The sequence below is a fragment of the Hippopotamus amphibius genome, chromosome 7 (genome assembly GCF_030028045.1).
Source record: "Hippopotamus amphibius kiboko isolate mHipAmp2 chromosome 7, mHipAmp2.hap2, whole genome shotgun sequence".
In the NCBI taxonomy this organism is placed as follows: Eukaryota; Metazoa; Chordata; class Mammalia; order Artiodactyla; family Hippopotamidae; genus Hippopotamus; species Hippopotamus amphibius.
The window spans coordinates 13,715,165-13,742,860 of record NC_080192.1 but is presented as its reverse complement, the minus strand read 5'-3'; the positions used below and the strand labels follow the sequence as shown (position 1 = coordinate 13,742,860).

Sequence of the window (27,696 nt, the reverse complement as noted above, 5' to 3'; positions counted from 1 at the left end):
CTTCCAGAAGGTGTTACCTTTCTAGGTTATATCAAGGGCACTTGTTCTGTGCTCTCCCAAATATTTATATTTCCAATCTCTCCACCACTGACCTTGCCTGTTTTATAGGAGTCAGCCCAGGCATCTCTCTCCCTGCTAGGCTATGACTTCCATTCGGACATGGATAAAGCCATTATTCCTTTTTTAAGGCATTTATTCATGTTTTCCTTGAACAGACATCTTTTGAGCACCTACTATGTGCCAAGCCTTATGCTATGTGCTGGTGGTAGAGAAATTAATGGAGAGGATGCCAATCTAACAGGCGAGTCAGGTGCAGGGAGTGGAATGGGACTTTGATGTCACTACGTGGCTTTAGCAAGTAACCTCCCCTCTCTGGCTTGGTTACTTTATCTGGAAAATGGAATTAACATTAGTATCTATTACTGTCTCTTAAGACGATGATGAGGATTATATGAGATCATGCTTATAAAATGCTGAGCAAGCAGATCCCTGGCACTCAGTGGGTAAGCCAAACACATGCTGGATAATTCTTTGTGATGAGCATTGTAAATGTTGGTTATTGTCAAAGGGGGGGGGGGTGTTGCTTTCTGATACCAAAGTAGCTTTAAGTCTTTGAGTCTTTTTTCTTGGTACAGTGGAAGCAAAGTCATTAGGTATTTAATGGGAAATTGGCATAGCGCATTGGATCTGATGAGAAATCAATTTTGAAGCATCACTTATTGTAAACTCAGAACCCTGATCAATGCTTCTCTATTCTAAACTTCGATAATATCATCTAAAAACACCTTTTCAAAAGCCCACCCCCCCATGAGGCTTTCTCTGATCCCTCACCCAGAAGACTCTCCCTCTTTTTTTTTTTTTCTCAATTGAAGTATAGTTGATTTACAAGGTTGTGTTAGTTTCTGGTATACAGCAAAGTGCTTCAGTTATATATATACACATAACTCCCCTTATTGAGTCCTTTCTTAGGGCAATTTAGCACTTTCTCTACCCTGTATGAGGTAACAATCTTATCCTGGCCCTCCCACCACCATCGCCAAACTCCAAGACTTCTCTCAAGCAGGATCCACATCACACAGGAGTCATATCATATCCCACTGTATCAGCCGTCCATTGCACAATCACGCCACGTAACACACCATCCCAGAAAGCAGTGTCTTGAGGCAACAATCGTTCATTTTCACTCATGCATCTGCAGGTCAGCTGGGTCTCGGCTGATCAAGGGTGGGCTTGGCTTCTCACCGAAGACTCGCAGGGTTGGCTAAGCAGCTCTGTTCCAAGTGTCTCTCATCCTGCTTCTCCTTGGATTATCAGGGTATGCTATTCTTGCAGCAAAGGCAAAGAGGCAGAGGGGAGAAAAAAAAGGAAACAAGAAAAAAAGGAGAAACACTCAAGGTCTCCTAAGGCCTAGACTCAGATCTAGCACACCATCACCTCTACCTTCATCCTTCAGGTCAAAGTAAGCCACACGGTTAAGCCCAAAGTCAAAAGTTGCAGAAGTATACTATGATCCTTGGGTAGGAATTCAGAAAGTTATGAAGAACTGGGGTCATTAATACAAACAGCAAACTGCATCTACCAAATAGGTTCCTCATGCATATAAAATAATCTTCAGGCACTGAATGAATGAACAAATACTGAGTAAATTTCAGAGCCTTATCAAGACACATGACAACTTACCAGCAGGCACCGTGAATCTTAAATAGGGTACATCAGTACCACTCTCCTTAAATATTAGTTTGTGACGGGTCCCTAGACTCCACTGTACTTTAGCTGGTGAGGCAGAATTTCAAAAACTTGTAGGTACACATTGTTATTTTTTCATGGCTCTCTGATTATGAAATGAATCAATATATCCATTCACAGTTGGGAGCTCATGGGCACACACACACACATCACACCCTCTCAGCAAAAGAAGAAAAAAGCGACATTGTTTTGCATATGTGGGGTGAGGGAGGGGATGAAGAGAGAGAAGGTGAAAAGGTGACTTTGAATCAAACCCACAGTGGTTAATTTCCATTTAACTATCTCGCTGAGTCTAGAGGTTCTGCAGAAGCACATTAAAGTCCCTGAACTTATGAAATGATGCATTATTGAAGCCACAGCAGGGGAAAGGGCTCAGTTTAGGAGACATAAAAGAAGGAAAGCCTGCAGAAGTGTTGTTTTCTGGTACAAGGTAACTGCTTAAAAAAAAATACATTTTAATTGAGAAAGAAGACACCTGCTCCAAGAGGGGAGGCAAAATAAAATTAACCCTTGGCTCTCCAGTTCCGCTGCCCCAGAAAAGCCCGCAGTTCCCTCTTGGAGCTCAAGGCAAGGAATGAGTCTTAGATGTATCCATTTCTCCCTCTGGATCCCACTGATACCAGCTATAAGCCACCATTTGCTCATTCACTTAAAAAATACTTATTGAGAGGCTTCAACGTGCAAGACATAAGGGGGCAGAAACCTCTGCAGTCATCAGCTTATATTCAAGAAAATTGCACAGCATATTAACAAACACTGATGCCACAGGAAAAATCAGAGCAGAGGGAGGAAGCCAGTGGGTGGAGTTAACAGAGAGCTATGCATTTGAATAGGAGGAAAATCATCAAGTTTTTTATTTCCCTCAGTGACTTTAGGTTCTTTGTGCTTTAACTTTGAAAAGCTTTTTAAATCCACCCCAAATGAAGCTGTACAAAGCACCCAACACAGGTAAATTATTATGTCATCCCCTCTGGCAGACACAAAGATGGGGTCCCTACCCACAAGGCGTTTGCAATCAAGAGGTACCTCTGATTTTGACATGGGAAACCGCAAACCCCAGATGTAACCATTAACTCTTACCAATGGCAAAAGGCGGCCCGTGCAAACAGATGCAAACATCTGACTTGCTAAGGACTTTTGGGTGTGTGTCCCAACTCCTCTATCCCTTTCACTGTGTGTTGAATGAGTTTACGGCACTGAAGATGCAGGGCTCTGTTAAATCCATAGGCCTGCCCCACTGGGTCCCCAGATTGGGCTCCAAGAAGTCCTGTGGGCCTGGACTCTACAAGTCTCAGGCTAGAAGCACATAGGGTCTGCCTCTAAATGGGGAGGGGGAACTGAGGGGTGTCAGGACCAGCCCTCATCCTTAGCTTCTGTCTTCTCCACCTCCTGCCCAACCTCCCATCATATGAAGGCCCTCCTTCCAGAGCTCTGAGTCTTGGGGGATTATGCTAATCTCCTAGGGAGTTTTTGATCCCACTGCCCAAGCTGCACCCCGAACCAGCTGAATCAATATTTCTGGAAGTGGGGCCCAGGCATCAACAGACATTAAAGCTTCCCAGATGATTCTAACATACAGCCAAGCCTGAGAACCACTCCCTCCCTCTGTCGCCAGGGCAGCTAACCCTGGCTGGAACCTCCCATACGTGACCACCTGGTCTCTCTCACTATTTTAATTTAAGGTTTCAGCTATGCCCCAACCCCACACTGTCCTACTGTGGTCCAGCAGGAAGGAAACAACAGAAGCCTCCAGCTGGCCTGTGCGTAGCAACTCTATTTTCCATGTAAGGCTGGGACGTGGGACCTGGGAGAAATACCCCTGTACTCTTTTTCCAAGGCAGGTAAATTAGAGTGCAGGTTTGGAGTTCTAATCCTGATTTGGACACACACAAGTTTCATGTGACCTTGAACAAGAAAGTGAACCCCAATGCATCTCACTGTGTTCTTCTAAATCAGGCACCATGACACCCACCTCACTGGGGCTGAAGCAAAGACACAGTGACAATTGTTAACCAAGTGTCTGACATACAGCAGGTGCCCCCAAAATGGTAGGGGCTTTATTAATTTATTATAAAGGAGCCAGTCCAGTAAGAGTTTACACACCAAAACAGAATATCTGGGAAAGCTTCACAGTTTATGGGGACAAGTGAGGTAGAATATTAGAAATTAGAGCCACCTGAGAAAAATCTGATTACCTGCATTTTGTGTAGTGACCACTGCGACTAAGAGGCAAGATAAGGGTTTATGCCAATGCGTGAGGAAGTGGGGGATGGAAAGGAAATCTCACCTGCACGGAGATGGGTGGAGTTGGTACCCTGAGTCTCAGGACTCAGTATTACACTAAAAACCACTGTCCTCAATATCTTGTAATAATATATAATGGAAAAGAATCTGAAAAAGAATATATATGTGTGTGTGTATGTGTGTGTGTGTGTGTGTGTGTGTGTGTATCTGAATCACTGTGCTGAACACCTGAAAGTAATACAATATTGTAAATCACCTATACATCATTAAAAAAATAAATAAAAATAAAAAACACAAACCACTGTTCTTCCTGCCAACAGGGAATGAGACACACCTCTCAAGTCAGAAACCACGAGGAAGGAACCAGAGGGATGAAGTGACCCTAACAGTGAATGTATTTGAACATAAACAGAAAAGAGAAAAACAGGCTACCTGCACACTCCCAGTGGATGAGAAGGGGTGATAGAGGCCTGAGGTGTCTGGGGTGGAAAGTGAGGATGGAATAAATTCAGAGAAGTCTCTGGCGAGGCTCTGTATTAGTTAGCTATTGCTGCATAACAAATTACCACAAGGGGTTAGTGGCCTGAAATAGTACTTTATCTTACAGTTTCTGCGGCTCAGCACTCTGGCCATGGCTTAAGTGGGTCTTCAGCAAAACAGAGACTCACAAGGCTGCAATCAAGGTGTCCCCAGGTGAAGGCTCTGGGGGAGAATCCACCTGCAAGCTCGGGTGCTGGCAGAATTCCCTTCCTTGTATCTGCAGGACTGAGGGTCTTACCTTCTTGCTGGTGGCCGGCCAGGGGTCACTCTCAAGTCACCCACAGTTCTTTGCCACGTGGGTTTCACAACAGCATCAAGCCAGCAAGGAGAGCCCCTACAGCAAGTCAGCCAGGGGAGGCAATCACAGGAGTCACATCCCATCACCTTTGCTATATTCACTGTGAGGTGAGCCACAAGCCCTGCCCACTCATACCTAAGTGGATGGGATTACACAAAAGCATGAACATCAGGACATGGGGATCACAGGGTACCACATTTTTCCCCTGTGGTGATAAAATACACATAACAAAATGTATCATTTTTAAGTGTATAGTTCAGTAGCATTAAGTACATGCTGTTGTACACACTGTTGTACAACCATCACCACCATCCATCCCCAGAACTCTTTTCATCTTCCCAAACTGAAACTCTGTACCCGTGAAACACTAACTCCCCAGGCCCTGGTCACTGCTACTCTACTTTCTGTCTCTGTGAATCTGACCACTCTCGGTACCTCATGTAAGTGGAATCGTAATTATCTGTCCTTTGTGACTGGCTTATTTCACATGGTGTGATGTCTTCAATGTTCATCCATGATGTCTCACGTGTCAGCAAAGTCTTCTTTTTAAGGTCAAGTAACATTCATTGTATAGATATAACCTCACTGTGTTTTTCTGTTCATCCATCCATAGACATCTGGGTTGCTTTCACTTTTTGGCTATTGTGAATAATGCTGGTGTAAACTTGGGTGTTCAAATATCCATTCAAGTCCCTGCTTTTGATTCTTTGGGTCTATACCCAGAAGTGGAACTGCTGCATCACAAGGTACTATGGACACTGTTGAGGCCCATGTGTACTTATACTGGGTTAGGGTGGCCTGAGAGCCTCTTAAGACATAGGAGCAGAGGGAGAGTAAAGGGTGCCCAAGTATCTGAGAGCAGTGTAACACGGTCAGCATCTCCTGTCCCTCAGTGATGCCACTGCCTCGCTAGAATGTGCAAACATAACCGTGTTTGCAGCGCCCCACCTACCAGGGTCCCTGGGACACTGCCCATCCCCAATACCCACCCTTAGTTTGCTTCTGACTTTTGCTATCATTCTACATTTGAAAGGAGTCTTTTTTTGTTCCATTGTTTGAGTTTTCTATAATTAGATACTTACTTGCTCTCTCTCCCTATTCAGATAAGCTCACAGGGAAAGCAACAGTCTCTCCCAGCACCGCCCTAAGGCCAAGTGTGCATGCAACATGCCACAGCCCCATCTCCTCCCACAAGACGAAAGCAGCATTCCAGGAGAGGTCCTCAAGGGAGGAAACTTGGGATCAGAAAAGACTTAGAGCTTCTTTTCTAGCCATCTCCCCAGTCCTTTGCATCGTGGAGTTCCCTGACCACACCTTTACAGGTTAGGAGCACTTAGTTCTGCAGGCAGGCGTCCAGTCCTTTGAGATGCTCCCTGGGGCCTTCCAGCTCCCATCCCCCAAAATCCAGAAAGAAGCCGAAATGAAACTTTAGGTTGACTCAGCCACAACTGCTGAATGAGACATACCCATCTTTGTAAAACAGCTGGCCGCCACAACCCGAACACGCTACAGCCTTTAAATCAAGCCCATTCTTTTGGAAAACCTCCCACGTCTACTCCTCTGTTCTTATTTTTGCTTAGCCCAAAAGTTTCAAGCGGTAAACTCTCACTGGTGGTTCAGGAAAACAAAGTCCCAGGGATCTATTATTATGGGCAGAATAAGGGGTTCCTTCTTGCTGTCCCAAAGTAGCACCAGATGCAAGAGGGAAGCAGGCAGGTCTGGATAGCCACTGGCTCTGGGGCAGGAGCTGGGATGTGTGGTGTGATGGGAATACACAAGGGCGGCAAAGAAGCCCTTATCTCCATCCATCCCATCTCAGCGGTGAAGGTGAAGTCGGAGGGGGAATGCCAATGAGGCCGCCGGATCTCCAGACAGCCCAAATGTGGTGCTTTATTACGGAGTCTAAGTGACTGCAAACAGGCCATTATCAAATCTCTTCAGTGACAAAGCTCCATGTTGAAGGGGACAAATAAAAATAAGTACATTATGCACAATAAATCACGGGGACCTGTCGCTGAGATCCATTATCCCTGGGGGATTACGGGACTATTTTCCTCCCTGCCTTTTAGCTCTTGGATCCTGGTCTTCCCATCATTGTTTTAATACTGCAGCCATTACTCTCTGTGCCACCAAGAGCCTGCTGTTTCTCTGTAGTTCTGGGTGGCAAGGGCATAATTTGTTTTACGATTTGCTTGGGAGGGTAGCTGTGTTATATTCAGCTTTAAAAGACACATTCGATAATTGTAGCAATGAGATCCCGCTTAAAAAACAAGACCCAGCCCTGGCATTCTTTTCAGCATCCATGGCTACCACCACCTAAAAGACACCCAACCATTACCAGGAGGGCTGTGCTCTTTCTTTGGGGGGCCACACGGCCAATAACAGCCTTGATCATGTTTAAAGAGCCACTGAATCATGTAGCAGGCAGCCTGGGCTGGAGGGAGACAGTAAGAGGTTGGAACTCGAGGGGCCTCGGCTTTATCATTACGTTGGTGTGACCTTGGGCAGGTCCTCTGACCTCCTGGGAGGAAATGTCCCATCTGCCCAAACAAACCAGTTGGTCCACATGCCTCTTTGGAGTTGGAAGGTTTCTGCATTTCTCTAAGATCCAGAGGGAGTGTGCAGAGCTTTAAGCCAAATAATAACACTTTTATTTCCACCTGTCTCTCAACAAGATCGTTACAAGATTCATCTTAAGAAAAAATTGGGATTGCCACATACACATTACTAATAAGGAAAAAAAATATCAAATTGTACACTTTAAATAGAGTCAGTTTAGGGCTTCCCTGGTGGCACAGTGGTTAAGAATCTGCCTGTCAATGCAGGGGACACGGGTTCGAGCCCTGGGCTGGGAAGATCCCACATGCCGTGGAGCAATTAAGCCCATGCGCCACAACTACTGAAGCCCACAGGCCTAGAGCCCATGCTCTGCAACAAGAGAAGCCACCGCAATGAGAAACCCGCGCAGCGCAACGAAGAGTAGCCCCCCTGCTCACCGCAACTAGAGAGAAAAGCCTGCGCGCAGCAACGAAGACCCAATGCAGCCAAAAATAAAATCAATAAATAAATAATAAAATAAATCTTTTTAAAAAATATATGCAGTTTATTGTATGTCAATTATATCTCAATAAAAGTTCTTAAAAAAAAAAAGATAAAACCAACCCATTATGCAGCTGTCCAAGACATATTCCCCCAGTGCCACCTTCTTTGATCCACGTAGAAACCTTCCCTCCTGCCCCCTCCTCATCCCTCGAGCTGTCTTCCAGGACAGTGCATTCTAAACACTGTAAACAAGTCCTCTCCCAGCGTTATCTATCAGGAAGTGGATGGAAGGATGGGTACCCAAGGATAGAATGTGATGAGCCAGATGCCCACAGGGGGACCCATTTGCACTCTTCCCCATCAGAAGTGAGCAGAGCAGCAAATCCCCTCGGCTCTTCTGCAAGATGGCTGTGGACTCCTGCGTGCAGCATGGAGACACCAATTAGTCCTTTCAGGCGTTCCCACGTCAATTACCACATGGAAATCCCGCCATGAAAAGACCACTTCTTGCTCTGTAACGCTTCCAAGCGCCACCCTGAATGGGGCTGCCATATAACAAAATTGATCCCAGAACTTCATCGCCCATCCGAGAGGCACGGACATAAAACACACCCGATGGAGCCCAACTCTCAAAATACTCTATAAACAGCTCAAATTGAGAAAAGCCAAAAAAAAAAAAAAAAGTTACAAGCTCTCCTGTGTTAAATTTGGAGCTGGGTTTTAACGGATCATCAAAGCCCACTGAGTGGCCTCTCAGGAGTGAAATAAAGAGGATTCCTTCTAACCAAGTGATGCCTCTGGCTTTGCAAAATTTGGTGTAACAACCCAATAAATACCAAGTGGAGTTAGATATATGGCAGCTTTTCGCCCAGAACACAGGGGGCAGGTGGCAGAGGAGGAAGCTTTGCCTGCAAACAGGATGGAGATCTGGGAGACAAGCAAACAAACAAGTCACAATGAACCAGGCCACCCAGAGTGAGAGCTCCACACAAGCAGCGCCCTTGCTCTCCTCCCCGTTGCAGAGCCCAGCACAGCGCCTGGCACATAGCAAATGACTGACAACTGCATGTTCACTGAGTGAGTGAATAAAAGACTGAAACGGAGTCAAGTGGCATCCACGACCTGCAGCCCCTAAACACTCTGAGCCAGTTGATGGGAACAGAGCTAAGAGCTAGCCAACAAAGTGAGATTTCTGCAGAGCATTGAGCATCTCAAAGAAAACATCTACATCTACATATATTCAGCCAGCAACACATAACTATGCCATATGTAAAAGGCAGTTAAAGACACCACATCCTTTAAACATCCCTGTGAGGGTGTTCAGGGTTGTTTTGGGTCTGTTTGTTTTGTCACTTTTTTCCTAACCACTGCAAGTTATTAGAAGCAGGCAAAAGAGAAACGTATTCTGAAAACATTCTTAGCCTCTGCCCCAGTCAACCTCTTTTGAATATCAAAATATAACTCATGAAAAGAAACCAATAAAACTAGTACACATTCCCATGCTCTCCAGGAAAAATTCAAGAGTTGGGACAGACAGCTCAGGATTTACATCCAAATCGTCCTGCAGGGCAGCAGTGAGTGGTGGGCAAGTCGGGACGATGCAGCCCACACAGCAGTCACAGACTCTAAGGGGTCACAGCTCCACCCTCTGGGTGGCACTTCCCCTGCAAATCTTGCCAACTTGCAAAGTGCTCCAAGTTTCCACCAAACACACAGCCCAGGTCACACCACCCCAAAGGACTTCCAACTGAAAAACTGCACAGGGGGCTTCCCTGGAGGTCCAGTGGTTAAGTCTCTGCACTTCCAATGCAGGGGGCACTGGTTCAATCCCAGGTAGGGGAACTAAGTTCCCACATGCCACGTGGCATGGCCAAAAAAGAAAGACAGACTGCATAGAACATGTCACGTATCAGATCCAAATTCTCACTAGCTACCACATAGCGGGAATAAAAGACATCTAACATCTCATGAGGCATTCTGTCATTACCCAAGGGGTATATTTCCTAGGGTCTTTCTCTTGTGATTGTGTTTGAACCTTAGGTTGAAGGTGGACCTTGTTTCGCAGAGGAGGAAAAACAAAGCTCAGAGAGTTACGCGTTGAATTGTGTTCCCCAAGAAAGATACGCTGAAGTTCTAACCTCCAGGACCTCAGAAGGTGACCATATTTGGAAAAAGGGTCTTTACAGAGGATTCAAGTTAAAATGAGGTCCCTGGACTGAGCCCTACTCCAATATGACTGGTGTCCTTATTAAAGGGGATAAACAGAGACGTGTACAGAGGGAAGATGATGTGAAGACACACAGCGAGAAAATGGCCATGTGACTGCAGTGATGCATCTCCATGCCAAGGCTTGTCAAGGACTGTCAGCAAACTCCAGAAGTTAGAAGAGGCAAGAAAGGATTCTCCCCCAGAGCCGACAGAGAGACGGTGGTCCTGCTGACACCTGGCAACAGCTTCATTTTGGACTTCTAGCCTCCAGAACTGTAAAACATTACACTTCCTTAACTGCCCCAGTTTGTAATACTTTGTTACAGCAGCCATACGTAGCAAATACAGACTAGGTAAGTGCCTTATCCAAGATGAGCTAGCAAATAACATGCAAATAACATTTTGCTCCGTGAAAACTTGTTCTCTCCAAGACTGTGACTTGCCTTTGATAAAGACAATCTCCAAATCAGTTACCACCATCCACACTGGCCTATGAAGGAGTGATGCTCCGTGGATGGATTTTTCAAAACCTCATCCTCCTCCCAGGTAACACGCGTGCTCTTCAGCCAAGTCCTGTAGCAAACTGCTTTCCAAACTATTAAGTTTCAGAATTTCTGGATTGTAGGTAAGCAAAATTCAGATGGGGGATTTTTTGGTTTTCAACTTGAAAAGATTACCATTTGACAAGCTGCTACCTACTCCCCACATCCTTTCGGCTGTGATGTTCCATTACCAACATCAACAGACCAGACAATGAACACACAAGCCAGATTAAACAGTAATTAATGCCGGGAAGAGAACAGTGACAACTGCTTAGCAGAGGAAGATAACGGGCAGGTTTGTCATCTGAGGCGCTTAAAGAGGATGAGCCCGGGGTGTGAATAGAAAGCTATTTTTGTTGAAACAGCGGCCCTTTAGCAACTTGGGTCAAAGTGACTCGTTAAACCCCTCACTTGCAAACTTTGTTCCCTAAGACACAAAAGGTAAGATGACAAGATTCTCTTTCACACACATCAGCCCTGGCACAAGGAGAGCCTGTTAGGGCTCTCAGCCAGACCATCCACTGCTCTAGTGGAAAAAGTAAGAATCCTGCCTTCAGGCAGCAGCCCCCTACCCTACTCCCCCAAAAGTCCTGGAACTCATTTCACAACCGAAGTCCACCCTTGGGGGATTTCAGGGAAGTTGTTACAGCAAAACAGCGGTAGCACTGAGCTTAAGGACAAGAAAGGTCCAGGTTCCCAATCTCCAATTCCAAGCATCTTTGACAAACTCACAACCAGTTCTCATCTCTGCATTGTCTTCTCTCTATTCCTATTAAAGGGAAACTATACCCAAATAGCAAACTGCGTCAAACTTACCATCCCTGAAACGGTTAGCGTGCGTTTGCACAGGTGAATCTGTTACTAATTTCGGTTTTAAACAAGGCGTGTGCATTAATATTATTTTTCAAAATACAACCCATTCACAGAGTTAAAATAACAGATGTTTTATGGGTTGGACTGTATTCCCTCCCCCCCCAGTTCACACGCTGAAGCCTTAACCTCCAGGACCTCAGAATGTGACTATATTTGAAGAAAAGGTCTTTAAAGAGATGATTACAGTTACATGAGGTTATGAATGTGGGCGCTAATCCAGTATGATTGGTGTAAGAAGAGATTAGGACACAGATAACGATAGAGGAAAGACCATGTGAAGACAAAGGGAGAAGAGGGCCATCTGCAAACCAAGGAGAGAGGCCGACACCTTGAACTAGGACGTCTAGCCTCTTGAACTGTAAGAAAATAAATTTCTTTTGTTCAAGCCATTCAGTCCCTGGTACTTTGTTACGGCAGCCCTAGCGAATGAACACAGATGGAGTTCTATCATTTTTAATTTCTTTTTTTTAATTGCATAACTAATGGCTTTTTTTAAAAAAAGAAAAATCACAAAATACATTAAGTCAGGGATTTTGGGCACTGCCTTAAAAGTCTTGAAATTACCAAAGCAGGGAACAGACGGTATCACTAATGTCATTTTGTCAATGGGCAGATGGGTATGATAACAGTAAAAGTGTTGGCTGGTGGTGTGCAGAAGGGAAGAAGCATACCCAGGAGAGTGAAAGGGTTTTAGAGAAGACAGCGGTAGTCTGTTTGATCTTCAAGGTCTTCAGGTTAATCTTCCTACTGAACATGTTGGGGTTTTCTGTTTGCCCAGCTTCTCTTTGGGAACTACCCCTTCTCCTCTCCCCAAGCAGTTAAAATAGGATGGACCCCACCTCCCCTGACCAGGTTCAAGGAGGGGACCTTGGCCCTTCCAACAAGCTCATGACAAGGACTTTCACCAGATATATTGGGAAAAAAATTCTCTCCTTCATCTGTGATGGTGAAATGGGGAGGATGTAAACCTGGAGCTCCTGAGACCTGCTACCTCATGGGGACACTCTGCCTGAGAATGATGCCAACACAGAAGAGGGCAGAGACAAGAAACAGCAAGGACTCCATGATGACACTTGAGGACCTGGATCCAGTAATACCTGAAGCTGCCCCTTTTCTTTCCAGTTACTGAAGCAGATAAAGTCCACTTCCTTTTCTTTAACATTAGTGTGAATTGGGTTTCTATCACTTATGTCTGAAATAGTCCTTGCTGAGCCACTGAGGCACTCTGGTATTCAAGATCACACATCTAGCTACATATCTCAAAGTTTCATCAAAATTTAAACTGTTTACATTTTACTAAAATTCTCTATAATTTCAAGGGTGTTTAATCAGGAGTGCAATGAAGGAAACTTAGGAGATATTGATGCCCCTAAAATTCTATGAAAAATGAATATTTGGGTGCCTAAGTGTCTGTGGCAGAGAACAACTTTAGAATTGGCCAGTCCGAACTTCAGTACCTTAGGAGGAAGTATAGTACAATGATCTTCAAGCTTTTTTTGAATTCTGAAATTTGAAAACCTTGACTATTTTTAGGCTGACGTCTAAAATTTTCAGCATAAACTGAGTACCTTCTAAGAATAGAATTTCCAGCATATTGTAAATATGAGTATTTTAAAATAAAACTTCCACATCATATTTTTAAACAGAATCTAACAATCTGATACCCGTCATTAATTTTAAATAGTCAAAAGCAAGTTATTTTTTAAGATCTGAAAATTTTATATCATTCCTTAGCAGAAGAAAGGGGCCCATATGCCCTGTTTCTAGCACCAAGTTTAAACAAGTAAAAACAAAAAGGGGAAAGGGGCAGCCTTACAGAAGTGCCTTGGTGGTTCTCAGATACCAATTGCATAGTTCCTTTGTTCAGTGCCCCTTAAGGCTTTTATACTCAGAGCGACACACGTGAATAAGATTAGCATTGGGCAAGACATATGCCTTTATAAAATGGGGACAAATGACTGTGAAGAGGGGTAGTCTCGGTCCAATCAATTTCAAGAAAGGGTCCATATATGAAGTCGAAAATGTGGAAACTGATTCCCTTAAAACTATCCGCACCTAATGTATCTGCAATACTCCACGAAAGGCTTCTGCATCGCCAGGGGTATGTATATTCCAGTGTCAAGACACCTGGGCTAGTGGATCATGGGTCAGAGATTAAGAGGAAATTATTCTGAAGACCAAACTGAGTTCCTGTCTCTGGCTTTATCACATGGGCAAATAACCTCTGTGCATCTCAGTTTCCTCACCTGTAAAATGAAACTGTGCAGCTCAGAAGGCTGTAGGATCGAAAGGTACCGTGCATGTCAAGTACATCTCAGAAGCACATAAGAAGCATTTGATAAATGGAAGCTATCATTGTGACCACTTGCTATTACTGATACTGTTATTTTAAATACCACTCATCACAACTTGCTACGAGTCCTTTCCTATATCCTTCACTGGCTCTCATCCATCGTATCTGTTGAAGTCCAAATCCCAGTGACAGTAGGTAGCAAGGTGAACCCAAAGCTCCTGAAAAATGGCCTCAGTGATTAGTGGGCAAGTGTCTGCCTTTAGCTTCAGGGCTTCTGTGAACTTTCTGAGACTTCCGGACAGGGCTGAACAGATAAAATCGGTGGCCCCCTTCTCATACCTGGGAGCTGTTTGCTTTCTTATTTTGCCAAGCACAACCACCAGAAGGGGGAGAGGGAGAAAGGGTGGAGAGGCTCTAAATAAAAACAATTACAACAGCTAATACGTATGGAGTGCTTTCTGTGTACCAGCTCCTGTCCTAAGCATTACACACACATTAACAGATTTAATGAGCTCAAAAATGCTGTTTCAACAGGAGTTATGGAAAAACCCGAGCAGAAGGAAAAGGAAAATGTCAAAAAAGTATAGGCCAGAGAAAGCATCCCTCAGTGTGCATTAGGTTAGACCACTGCTGGAAAAGCAGAGGGCTTCCTGAACCACGTAACCAGTGCCCATGCCAAGTGCAGGTTCATAAAGCGCGGTACCTGGCTCACATGAACCATCTGATAAGCTCAGGGTTCATCTATCATTCCTCCACGATTCGCTAAACAAACCTTTTCATGCAGCACCAATGCCTGGCTTACAAGGGCAGTGTAATAAAAACCCAAATGGACCTCACAAATACTACAGGCAATAATAAATATTCCAACATAAACACCTGCTTATCCAGCAAGGAGTCTTCGGGCGCTGGTGCTGAGCTTCTGCACAAATTCACAGAGTCCTCCCTAGCCACTCCCCATCACTGCCTGATAATTTCTCAATCAATTACAATTGCAATTCTGCAACTGGTTCTCTAGGAATGTGGAATGGTATTAAGCCTAGTAAACAGAAACTACGGTCAAAGGCTCCATCAGTACCTAGGGACCAACACCGTGGCCGGAAAAAAGAAAACCCTTGAGGGTAAGGCCTTCAATCAAACACTTGAAGAAAAGGTGTGTTTTAGATTGTCTGACGATGACTCCATCAGCGCGTAAAAAGCCTAAGAGGAGAGGAACGAGGAGGCTGAAGATCTGAGAAAATGGAAAAAGCAGAGAAACACAGCAAGGAAATAGCAGGAAAGGCAGCACACAGAAGAAGGGCAGGGATGTGGGTGGGGGTAACACAGCCATGGAGATTACACAGACCAGGAGAAGGGGGAGCGACAAGGCATGCAAAGGTCCCTCCGGCTCTCCGTCCCCTCGACTGGCCGGTCAGGAGGGCTTGTGTGAAGACGTGTCTCATCTGGAGAAATGCTAATGGCCTCTTCTCCACCTCCACCACCCCTTCCACCTCCCCGTGTCCAACGCCTCCGTCCCCTCCACCTCCACCATTTCCACCATCTCACCACCTCCTCCATCTCCTCCACCACCTCTACCACCATCTCCACCTCCTCCTCCATCTCTACCTCCTCCACCTCCATCTCCCCTCCCTCCACCTCTGCCTCTACCTCCACCTCCAACTCCATCTCCACCTCCTCCACCTCTACCTCCACCTCCTCCATCTCCATCTCCTCCTCCACCTCCACCACTTCCTTCTCCTCCATCTACTCCACCACCTCCACCACATTCTTTGAAGGCATCAATGGGCCCCAGGGATGACCCACTGCCATCTGGTCATTGGTAAGGGAGCATGCAGTCTTTAGATTCGGGAATACCCCTGCAGTACCGCATAATACTCAAGGTTCAGCTAGAAAGGGTGACATTATGCCTGAACAGCAAACTCAATGAAATCCAAAATCACCACCACCACCTCCCACCACTTACTGGTTAGACAGCAAGGTCCAGGCATAGGGGAAAACACTGAAGATTCCCCAGAGCCATGAGATGCCGTCTTTACTGAAGGGCTCCCACACTCCAGCAGGCCAGCCAGCTGGAAGCTCAGGGACCATGGTGCAGAAAGCACAGCAGGAGAAGCCAGTCCGAGGACAGGTGCAGTTCAGCGCCCAGTATCAGGAGAAGCTTGAAGGAAAGACCGCCTGAGCTGGGTTTCAAAGGAAAAATAGAAATGTCCCAAGCAGATAAAGAGGGAAAGGGCTTATCAGGCAGGAGAGGTAGGGACACAGCTTGGCAGGTCTGGGGAAAAATAAGCAGTAAGGAAGAAAAATAATGACTCAGGGATTGGTGGGGGGCGGGGGGGGCGGGGTGGCGGTGGGTAAGAGAAGCTGAAGCTGCAGAGGAAGGCAGGGGCCAGTTCACAACAAGCTTTGTGTGTCCTGATAAGAAAGCTGGATGTTTTCCAGTGGCTGAGAGTGAGCCGGTGAGGGTAAATACACAGAACATTCTAGAAAAAGCCCTCGTTCTCTAAAGATTCAACATAAAGACTCTCTACAAGGAACTGGATTACCCTATTTGAAAAATTCTGTTATCCAGAATGGCTTACACGACAACTCTGAAAAGCGTGTACTGTCATCTCTCAGCAAGGCCCTCCTCGGGCAGAGACACGCCACCAGTCATGGGAAGAAGCATGGCCCAGCTTCACTTTTAAGGTAGATCCAGAGCCCAACGTCAGAGCTCCGGTAATTTCGCTCTCGGCCCTCTGCAGCTGCTTTAGGAACCGCTCGTGAGGAAAAGAAGAATTTTCTACATTTCACCCCTTACTGGGTGTCATCCAAGACTAGGAAAAAGGTTGTTCTATCACCCTGGGCTCATCTGAACAAACTCTTAATAAGAGAGACTGCAGAGAGGACGTTTTCACCCCAGCCCCATCCCCACACCCAGCCCAGCCAAGGGAGAAAGTGCCATTCGAAGAACTGTTGCTACTGTCACAAGCAGACTTCATTCCAATGAGACCTCTTTCCAGCGGGCCGGGAAAACCATCTCAGACTTCAATACTAATGACTGGGATCAGAGGAAAATTCCGAAGCTTCCCTCAGTTTCCATCCAACTGTACTGGTTCTAGGCCTTTAGAATTTCACATCCGAACTAGTACAAAAGCCTGTTCAGCGACCTCCCAGCTGCCATCTCTCCCTACTCCAATCTGTTCCCAATACTGCCATTCGGTTCATCCTCCTCAAACAGACCTTCGCATACAACATCTTCCCGATCAAAAGCCACCCTGCCTTCCAAAAGCCCACAGCCCGGATCTAGCTTCCCAACTACATCCCCAGCTCCTCGCTAATGGAAACCCAAGCTGGCTTACTTTATAAGCCCAAAATTCACATCTGTGCCTTCATCAAGCTGAGCTGGCTCCTCTACCTCCCTTTAACGCTTCCAGTCAAATCTCAACTATCCTGGGTCCAAGGACCCAAGGCAGATCCTACCTCCACTGAGCTTACGCAGTTAAAGTAAACTCCCACCTCTGATTTCCCATCAGCGTTGGGCTCCAATAACCCACAACCATCCACCGCACTGCCACATCATTCCTCCTGCTGCGCTGAACTATTCGTTTGTATCTTCTATTGTGGTTTAACTTCTCACACTTCTTTTTTTTCCCAATCTCACCAACTATGTTGCTTGAGGGCAAAGACAGAAGGCTTTCAACTTCATTAAATAAATGTTTACTGAAGGATTCCTAAGTGCTAGGAGTGTAGCCGAATGGGTGCAACCCAGTCACAGTGCTTTAAGGCACTTTCACATAAGGAAGAGAAAAAGAAAAGTATACAGATACTGACAACGCCAAGTAGCAGGGAACAAGCATAGCCTCTGGGGTGTTTGAGGTGATGCTCCCTCTACCCCTGTCCTTCCAGCTGCTATTCACTAAGACCCAGATCTAATACTCGCTCCTTCGACTCCCTCAAGTGTAATGCTACCAAGACACAGTGCCCGTTACCCTCTGTCCACGCCTTTAGTAGCATTTACCTCCCTCACCAAGACGAGGCTACTAGATGATGCAGGCAGCTGATCTCCTCACCTCCCTGTTCCTGATGTCAAGCCGAGAACTCTCAGAGCAGGAGTTTCGTGAACGCTGGCTTAGCAGATGTTGACTGAGTGAAGGCAATGCCATCAAGGAGACAGAGTGTGCACAGGGCCTGCAGGCAGGAAGGAGAGATTCTAGCTAGACACCAGGTCAGCACAGAGACAGCAGACAGAGGAGTCAGAACAGCTGTGAGTCAAGTCCTGGCTCCAGGCTCCATGGCTGTGTGACCTGAGCAAACCTCAGCTTTCACATCCGGAAAATGGGAGAGTAAGACCACCCATCTCGTAGGGTTACCGTAAGGCTGAAATGACAAAAAATGATCAAACGGAAGAGTGCCTGGCACAAAAGCTGAGCACTTAGAACGTGTCTGCGGAAAAGGCTGAAGTCAAGTATGCTGCAGGGAAGGGCAGAGGGCAGACACGCAGAAGGTAGCGGGTGTGAGAAAGCAGAGCCTCAGCAACACAAGGTAGTCAGGAAGCTGGGGCTCTGGTCCCGCCTCCCCTCAGGATAATTCTCTTGACCTCCCCAGCCTTAGTTTCCACAGTTGTGAAATGAAGGTTGAGTGGGTTCAGGGTCTCCTGCAACCCCAGTGGTGTCTCAACATTACAGCTCTGCCTTCCACGGAGAAGGCATCTGTGGGTACTCACATGATACTGCCAAGCCCAGGAGGGAAGGATGTACACCAACAGAGAAGGGAGAGAAGACGCTAAGATGGCAGAGAGGAGAGTCCTTCCTATTGGACGCAGAGCATTCGAGGCCCCCCCTCTGTTTTCCCGGGTCCACTTCATCCTCTGAAGATGGAAGCCCTGGCCCCATCCACATCTAAGTCACTGCACGTTCACATCCGTGAAGTGAGTCACATCACCGGAGCCATTAAGACCATCACCCACACTCCATCCTAAGGTCTGCTGTATTTAAGACACTTTTCAAGGCACTTGCGAGGCACCCTGACATGCTCTGATGTGAACAAGTGTCAGAGCCTGCCTGCTCCTCCCAGGCCAGGTAAGTGAAAATCCCTACAAACTCAGAGGAAAGGAAACACACGCTGCGTTCTGGGATTGTACTTTCCCTGCCTTTTGACAAAGCCGTCAATGTCTGAACCACAACAATGCATCCCTAAGAGAATTCATTTTGCTGATCTGAAATGTCCTTCACATTTTTAAAATAACAGCTTTCGGGAGAGGCCTGAAAGAGTCCAAGTCTGTCAGTCTGCCGGTATCCACTCACCCTTTCCTCCCCATCTCCCCCACCCCAGAGATGGAAACACAACTCGGAAAGCAAATCATTCTGTGTGGACAAAACTACTTACTCAGTGCAGACCTACTAAGCGCCAGGCACTGTGCCTGGCGGCGAGCGAAGCCCCATCCTGCTTATCACTCGGCCTGCGTCTCTCTTGGCTCCCCAAGCAACCACGAAATACCATCATTCCCTTCCCGGATGAGAGCTGCCATCAGTCAAGGAGGCTGGTACACAAATAGCGTTGGCAGATTAAGGACCTACGCAACTGTTCTAGAAACAAAAGCGGGGAGGGGATGGTTCCCAGCTAGCCACAAAAATGTTAACCTGAATCATAACAAACACGTGCTTAAGGCAACAAGGCAGTCTCTAACCACAGAGTAACACGGAAGAGTCCATGATTCACTACTGATTTTAAATTAAAGAAAAATAAAGGGGAAGAATGAACACCTGTCTGGGTTCTGCTGTAAATCCCCCTAAATTCTAATGCTACCGTGGAGAGCTAGAAAGATCAGCGAGTCCTTTCTTCCCAGGTGGCCTGGGTACGTCAAAAAAGGACCCTGTTAAGAGCAAGCCTCGCCCAGTAGTCAGGGCTTCGTCACCATCTGCGTTTGCTGCGCGTCCAAAGCACGGCCCCATAATGCGACGAAAGAGTCTAAAATTATGGGTGAGACTGCACTTCCCGTCCTAGCCCCAGCCTGTGATTATCTACCACTCCAGGTCGCCCCAAATTACCTCTGGAGCCTTAAACGCCTCACATTTTCTTTCATTCCTAGAACCAATTCTTTTTTGGAAACTTTCACAAGAGATAAAGGAACAAAAAACCAAAAGCCCTAGATATTTCGGTGGCGGGGAGGGAAGAGGCAGTGAGCAAGCACGATTTCGATTTTTTTCTTTTTTCTGTAAATGTCTCATGCATATCGCCTCTACTGTGTACTTAGGCGGAACAAAATTAATTCCATGGCTCTGCAACTAGGAAAACCCAGAATCCTGGAAACTCTTACCCGATTTACTCTTTTAAACCACTTCCGTTCCTGATATAGTCTTAGAGGTAGAATGTGAGGGTGGTTGAGGAACTCGGGCAGAGGGGTAGTTATGACCGGTGATCTCCAGGATGAACAGTAGCTAAAGCAGAAACCTGCCTCCACTTAAGTAACTAAGCAAAGCAACACGACCTCTGTCAGTGGTTACAAACTCTATGTAACTACCTTCTTTCTGTAGCACAGTTCAATATTAGGCTCCTTGGCTGGTGAGTTATTTGTTAAAACACTGAAAAGTTTATATTTGAAAAACTCTAGGTTTTTTGTAACAGGTGAGGCTCCCAAAAGCATCCCTCAAGATTGTTAATCAAAGAATTTGAAACACAGTAAAGGACTAGCTATTAAAAAGAGGCTTGCTATGAATCCTTTATTATAAAATAAAAATCCTTTTATACCCCAATAACTTCTCTTAAGTTATTTGCTTTCAGAATCAGATTCATAAGCAAAATTCTCCTAAAATAGTGCATTCCTACGCTTCGCTTCAATACTGAAATAATGTCACAAATCTTATATTTACAATTGCACTTACTTCAAATCCTCTCTTTCCAATAATCACTGCCCTCTCTACCCAGGAAAGCATCCGTGCCAGAGTGGTGAGGGACCTTCTTTTAGCAACACAAATTTGGAGGCGTAAAATTAAGTCGGTTTGCAATTTTCCTGACTTGTACTTCTATATGATTGTTTTTCTGCATCAGTTTTTTTTCCCAAACATCCCTCCCTTCACATTCACCCCACAGCTGCCCCTACAAGGTAACCTCCCTGGCAGAATGAGAAGATTCCCCTTTCCTTGTTAGAGTCCAGGCTTTGCAAAATCCCACAGGGTTAACTCAGCTTTTGTTGACAATTTGGAAACAGTCACAATCTTCAGCACAATTTTACTTTTATCCCAAAGCACAACATCCTCAGGTAGTTCTCAGAGAATAGGTAACATTTCCAAACTCACTGGTTTCCATAATACATAAGAAATTAGCAGCCAAGCCCAGCTGTTTATGAATGGCCTAACACATCAGAGAGGTTCTAATGCGGTCTACAAGGCTACAGAATCTGCAACCCACACAGCAGAGACTTTGTGGTTCTTCTCTTCAGCACTGCAAGCTTGCAGTGTTTGGAACTGGTCAGGCCTCTTCTCATTTCACAGCTGGAAAGCTAGAAAACCTAGTTGTGTGAGCTTTACCACTGTCTAACTTAGGCAAGCCCTTTCTCTGGGCCTCTACATTCCTAGATACAAGACAGAAAAACTCACTTAAGTATGGAGACAGCACCTGAAGCCCAGAGAGGTCAAAACGTACTCTAAGGTCACACAGCAAGTTAGCACAGGATGATGCAAGAAGCGAAGCCAGATCTCCAGATTTTACATATACCACCCTGCCTACCACTCAAATCAACTCAGGGAAAGATGATAGAGACAAAACACACACACACACACACACACACACACACACAGGCTTCTGCCTCCACCATCCTCCTGGCTCCTATTTTGGAAAAACTAAATATATTTGACCCCGGGGATGGGGCATGGCTGCTGCAACTGTGGTTTTCCATGTTCTCTAATATCCCCTGGCTGTTACATCGTTGCATCTCTTCCTCACTTCATAGTTTCCTCATCCCACAAAATACACACACAGGCATGCCCACGCCCATCCTCAATACTATAAAACTCTTCCTTTTCCAACAGCAAAAAAGGCCGAGGCCAGAACTGAGATGATTCAAACACAAGAACCTTGTTCAAGTGTTAAATGCGGCCATAACTTTGCCCAGAAGCAAATCAAACAAAATGGAATTTGCTCTTACAGGGAAGAATTTGTTCCCCCCAATCTATCACTTGTCAGGTAACACTGTCATTTCTCCCACTGCTGCATAATCACATAATGAAAGCCCCAGATGTAATTCATGTACACAAGAGGGCAGACTTAGGGTTGATAAGGGACCCTTTCTTTCTTTGCGTTGCTAATAGTTTTCTAAAGAACAGGCAAAATGCTCTATGTAGAAGGATAAAGGACAAAAAAGAAAATGTCCTTTTCTGTTTTTAATAACAATGTGGGATAATCAACTGGTACTCTTGGACCTTATCCAACCACCATTCTCGCCACGGCTTGAATACATAGAGCATGAAACTAGGAATCCTATTAAATTATTTCCCTGCTAACATCAAGCTTTCCTCTTCCAGAATATCCCATCTTCCAGCCACACTACTGACTGTTCTCCATTCACACTACATATTTTAAGGTTGCCATGCTGTTCTTTCTGCCTGGGATTCCCTCCCGTTCTACTATCCTGGCAAACTCAAGCTCGTCCTTTGAACAAACGTGTTCGCGAGCAGCTCATAGTAATGGTTCAACATCTGCCTGCCCCCCAAAGACTATAAACGAACTGTGGACCCTCTGTAGCCTCCACACAGAACATGGCATCTGTCACGTAACAGACGTTCGGTTATTATTTGCTGAGTTATAAGGAGAAAAGTCTTCTGAAATGCATTCAATTAAGCCTTAACTTTACTGGCTTGGCTGCTGCCTCCTGCTCTCGAATGTCAATGTGGTCAGGGAGGAACGGAGGACCTGAGTACCTCTCAATGTCAGATGCTCTGGAGCAGAGCCGAAAAGCTTCATCAACACTAGCGGATCCTGTGAGGGGGCTGTATCGCCAAGGGGTGTCAATGGCAGGGTGCCTGGAGTTCTCAGTCCCCTGGGTCTTACACCCCTGACCCCATGTGCTCCCGACTCTCTGAGAATCTCTGGCTGCAAAGACACCTTCACCTTATTCACCAACCCTAAGGAAGGCCAGGATCCAGAGTCACTTCCTTACTCCACCTCTGCCCTGTGGCTTCCCTGAAATTCACGAGCCTTCATTCATGTCTTAAGATCACAGTATATGTCTTCCCCAGGACCCCTTTTTCACCAGCTCATGCTCCGTGGAACGTTTAATAGCATTTTCCTGTTCCAATTTCTAACCCCTTGGCTATGCTGTGCCTATGAGAATCAATCTACAAAGCCTTCGATTGCTGAAATAAAGCCTTATGCTGACCATTTTCCCTATGCCACAACAACAGGTCTCCTCAAACTAACTACATATATGCGCTATACGTATGGGTAAAGGATCACAAATGCAGTCTACCACACACCAGAGTTCTGGGAAATGCAATAACTCGTGCATGTTTACAGATTCAAATGCTGAGTCTGATTCTCTACACTGAGCTGGCTCTTTAAGAATCCAGTAAGTCCTAAATCTTGGCGACATCTGCCTCTCTTCATGCCAGTATTCTGAGCCAGGTCGTCTCTTTTTGGATTCTTTCTCCAAACTTTCCTGTCTGCCCACCTCTGGAGTCAGCTTTGATAAGAAAGACTTGGCCACAGTGCATAAGCCTGGGCCATGCAGCTTTGTTCTTCAGCTGAAATAGAATTATCTTCCATTTCTGCTGGACAGTGATGATTTAATACTGTTAAAAGTGCAGAGAGAGCATCTGAGATTAGAGTAGAACCACACTGCCAAATGTTATGTTACATCTGTATAAACACAGGGTATGTACTTTCAAGGGGATAACAGTGAGAAATTTTAAGTTTAATGGAGTCAATTCTAGACTCTATCTAGAACAGAGGTAGCATGATTTTATGAAGACGGCAGGAGACGTGCAGCCCAAAAATCAAAGAGGGGCAGTTTTGATTACAAACCCCCAGGGACCTTAGAGTTAACACAGTCTAATTCCCAAAGGATGGAGTTTGCAGGAGGTTCTGTCTCCCCCAAATTTATGGCCCTCACATACTTAGAGATTATCACTGAGTCTTTTCAGAGTCTCCCATAATACTTTGCAGTTAACCTGTTTTGAGCTGCCCAAATGACACTTTAGATGTAAGCAGGCCCGTTGCTTAAGCATTCAGAATCCTCTCATTTTGCAAGCACGCACTGGGTACCAAAAAGTTAGGTTCCTGAGCCTTCGAGATAAACCACCGCCTTTTTGTAACACAGGTTGGTCCTTGTGTTTTCTTCATCAGTGGTGGAATAGAAAACTAGTCCCCCCTAGTGTCCTGCCACTGTAGGTGGCTGAAGGATAGAGACACTCCTGCACCAACTTCCCAGCATAGCTTAGGAACCCAGAACCACAGGAAACCATCGCCTCCTTCCCAAGAAGTGGAAGTACTCCTGCGACCTACGATGAGATGGAAAAACCTTTCATTTCATTCCCAAGGCCCTTCTAGTCATGTTTTAAAAGGCAAAAGTATCTGTATCATCTCACGCCAAAAAGTTAACCCCCAACCTAGCACTTTTCATTCAATGAAGCCAAAAGGCCCAAACTTGTTGGCAGCTTCTGCCCACTAAGATCAAAATCTTGACGATTCTGCCTCTCTGTTCCAATCAGTTTTCTTCCAGGCATTGGAATTAACAGGGCCAGGCTCGATAAATGCGTGTTCTCCTCAAGCAATTTTCACTAAAGTGTAAAGTACTCTTGAAAAATAAAGGTATACTAAGAGATGTGTGAAACCTTTAAGCCAGTTTTTTTTTTTTTAATCCCCAGCGAGGACTCACCATGCCCGTGAGTAATTCATTCATGTCACCCATTTGTGAGAGATGAGAAAAGAAACCTCCACATGTTCCTTTCCTAATTTAGAACCATCTCTTATCTTAAGTCTATCAAAGGTGACTCCTGAAGTGGGAAGGCAGGAGAGGTGAGGAGGAAAATTAACCTGAAATGACTGCTGGCAGGGAGTGAATAAGCATTAGGGTTTCCAATGGTGTCAGAGAGGGATGGCACCTGCATTTAGGGAAGGGGAATGGCCACCTACCGCCCCTTCCCCATCCCCATCCCCACCCCATGAAGGAAGTAGGAGCCTGAGCCCTCTCTTGAGGCACTTACATAAGACCCTGTAAAACTTCCTGTGACATTCACGCAAAGTGTAAGCTGCTAGTTTGCTCCCTCGGGAGATCATTTTAATGGACTGAGTGACAAAATTCACAGATTCGGAATTCAGCAGAAACCTGCTCAACCGAGGTACATCAGCTCGGGGACAAAAAAAATTCATCCCCATAAAACAGGGTCACCCGGGGGGGGGGATGGCTTCAGTGCAGGAGAGACAATCTGTTTCCTCCTAAGCTACCCATTTAAAATCAGATTATTCCAGGGAAAGCTCACGGGGTTTAATAAATTTCAAACAGGCAAGAGTAGGCTTGCAGGACTTAGGTTCCGTAAGAGGAAAATTTTAATGAAGGTAATGAGGCATTAAGCAAAATAACTTAAGAATGCAAGAACTCCGGAGTCAGTCACTCCACCCTTCAGAAACAATGATTTTCACAAGACTGTCTGGATTGCTACCCAGTGACCACTTATCACAAGCAGCTTTGTCTAGTAGGACTGACACTGGTTGGGTTTCCTCTCTACAGCTATCGCGGCCACCCAACCGCTCTGTCCAATAGAGGGCCTTGCAAGCTGTGGCTCTCACCCCAAATCGGCCTAGACTCTGCAACAAGGAGCAAAGAAAAGTTCTTCACAGCATCATGCCAGGAAAGGCAGGTGGGGATCGCCCAAAGAGACAGCTCCAAACAGAGCAGGTTCCCCCTAAGCACACGTGCTCACGGCTAACAAGCTGCGGGCGAGGTGGGGGGCATCACCTCCCGGTGTTAACGAGAAACTCCTCCTGTCTCCCAGTTAGCAGCCCAAGAGCCTAAGGAGCAGGGCAGGCCCTGGGACGGGTCCTGGGGGGACATCAGAAACTCGGCGACTTCTACCTCCAACCTCTCCAGGGCTCCCTGCCCAAGCGGCAGAGGGTGTGCCCTCACTCCCTCCCTCTTCGCCAGCATCCCGAGTACAGAGGGTACCGGCTACAGGTTCGGAGAAATTGTCCGGCGCCGCTCACCAGGGCGCCCCCGCGGCGGCTCTCTCGCACCCCCGGGGCTCCTACCTTGGCCGTGACTGCCGCCAGGCAGAGGGAGACCGCGGAAGAGCTGGGTGGCGCGGCGGCGCCGCCGCCTAGGAGGCTCAGGGGTTCCGGGTCGGGGTCCCAGCAGGCGCTGTCCTAGTCCGAGCGGCGGTGCCAAGCGCAGACTTCGGGGCGGCCCCCGCTTCCAAAAGCGCCAGGGAGGGTCCGGGCCGCCCGAGCTGAGCACAGTCCCTTGTTCCACTGCCTCCGGCGCCGCTGCCTGGAGCTGCTCCCTGCCCCGGGGACTCTACGGAGCCGGGGGCGCCCCGCATGGGCAGGGGCCTGGGTCCGCCTCGGGCTGAGTCCGGGGAAGGGGCGCTGGGGAGAGACGCGGGGCGGCCGCCGGGGCCGGCTCCACCTCCCGCGCTCCCCGCCGCTTCGCCCCTTCAGGGCAGGGCCTGCCCGCTCCCAGCCCGGCTCGGCGAGCGCGGCCGCGCCCCCAGCTTCGGGCGCCTGGGCTCCCGCGCGGCGGCGGGGCAGCGGCGGTCCGGCCGGGCCGGGCGCCGAGCGCGGAGGCGGGGGGGCAGCGGCCGGCCTCGGCGCCCCCTCCCCCCGGGCCTGCGCCGCCCGCCCGCGGCTCCGCGGGAAGGAGGCGCCGGAGAGGGCCTCGCCCCGGCCTGGGGCGCCGGGCCGGGGGCGCGGGGCCGGGGGAGGCGCCCCGGGAAGGTCACCGGGGCGGAGGCGGGGCGCAGCGCGGTGGGTGCGGGGAACCGAGGCGGGCGGCCCCGGTGCCGCCGGGAGCGCTCGCCGGCCTCGGCCGCCGCCGCCTCCGAAACGCGCCGGCTTCCCCGAGCGCCCGGCACTCGGAGCTGGGCGGCCGCTGCAGCCGCCGCCGGCAGCCGGGCGCCGCTGGCCGGAGCCGGCGCGCGATCCCCGCCTCCCGCGCCCGGCCAGGCGGGGGCCGCCGTGCGGGGGCCGGCGGGGGGTGGGGGGGGTCGCGCGGGCGGGCGAGCGCTGGGGTGCGGGTGTCGGGCTGGCCCGCCGCCGCGTGCCCAGAGCGCCGGGCTCGCTCAGCAGCTGCAGTGACTGTGTGTCTGTGTCATGTCTGTGCAGCTGGGGGGGACCGCGAGCCGGGGCCGGGCTCCGGGCGGGGGCGGGGCCGGCGCCCGCCCCGGCGCCCGCCCCCACCCCGTGACGGCGCGGCCGGCCAATGGCAGGCGCCGCAGCCGCGCGGACCGAGGGGCCGCCCCCCACCAGACTCCGCCCCCCCGGCGAGGCTCCTCCCTTCTCCTTCTTCAGCTCCCCCGCGCGCAGGCGGAAGCAACACCCGGAACCGGGATTATGGCCCGGGTCGAGATGAAAGGGTGCAAGCTGGGAGCTCCCCGCCCTTCTCCCCCCACCCCGGCAGCTCCCGGCTGCCTCGGGCTTGGCGAGCCTCGCGGAAAGAGGGGGAAGGGAAGCGGGACGTGTCCGCAGCTGGTGCCGTAGGGACTCTTGCAAGCTCGCAAGGCCGGGCGGCGTGTCCACTCCTCCTTGTACAAAACAGCCGTCGCGGGAAGTAGGAAGTTTCCCCGCCTCCGCTTTACTCGGGTCGCCGCTTCTCTCGAAGGTGGGCAGAATATGGGACAGGCTGAGGCTGCGAGAAGCCACGCTGAGGGACTTTGACAGCATCATTGGGGCTACCTATTCAAGAATCCCGTCAAGGCACCCTATTCTTTCGGGGAAGCTGCATTTCT

At 47.9% G+C, this 27,696-nt stretch overlaps 1 protein-coding gene across 1 annotated transcript in view; it reads right to left on the bottom strand.

The window, feature by feature from the left end:
* Positions 1-26,481, bottom strand: part of LARGE1 (LARGE xylosyl- and glucuronyltransferase 1) — a 558,406-nt gene extending 531,925 nt beyond the window's left edge. Inside the window, exon 1 of the mRNA XM_057740821.1 lies at positions 26,003-26,481. The gene's annotated coding sequence lies outside the window, so the exon portion shown is untranslated. The remainder of the gene's footprint in view (positions 1-26,002) is intronic.
* Positions 26,482-27,696: the final 1,215 nt, after the last annotated feature.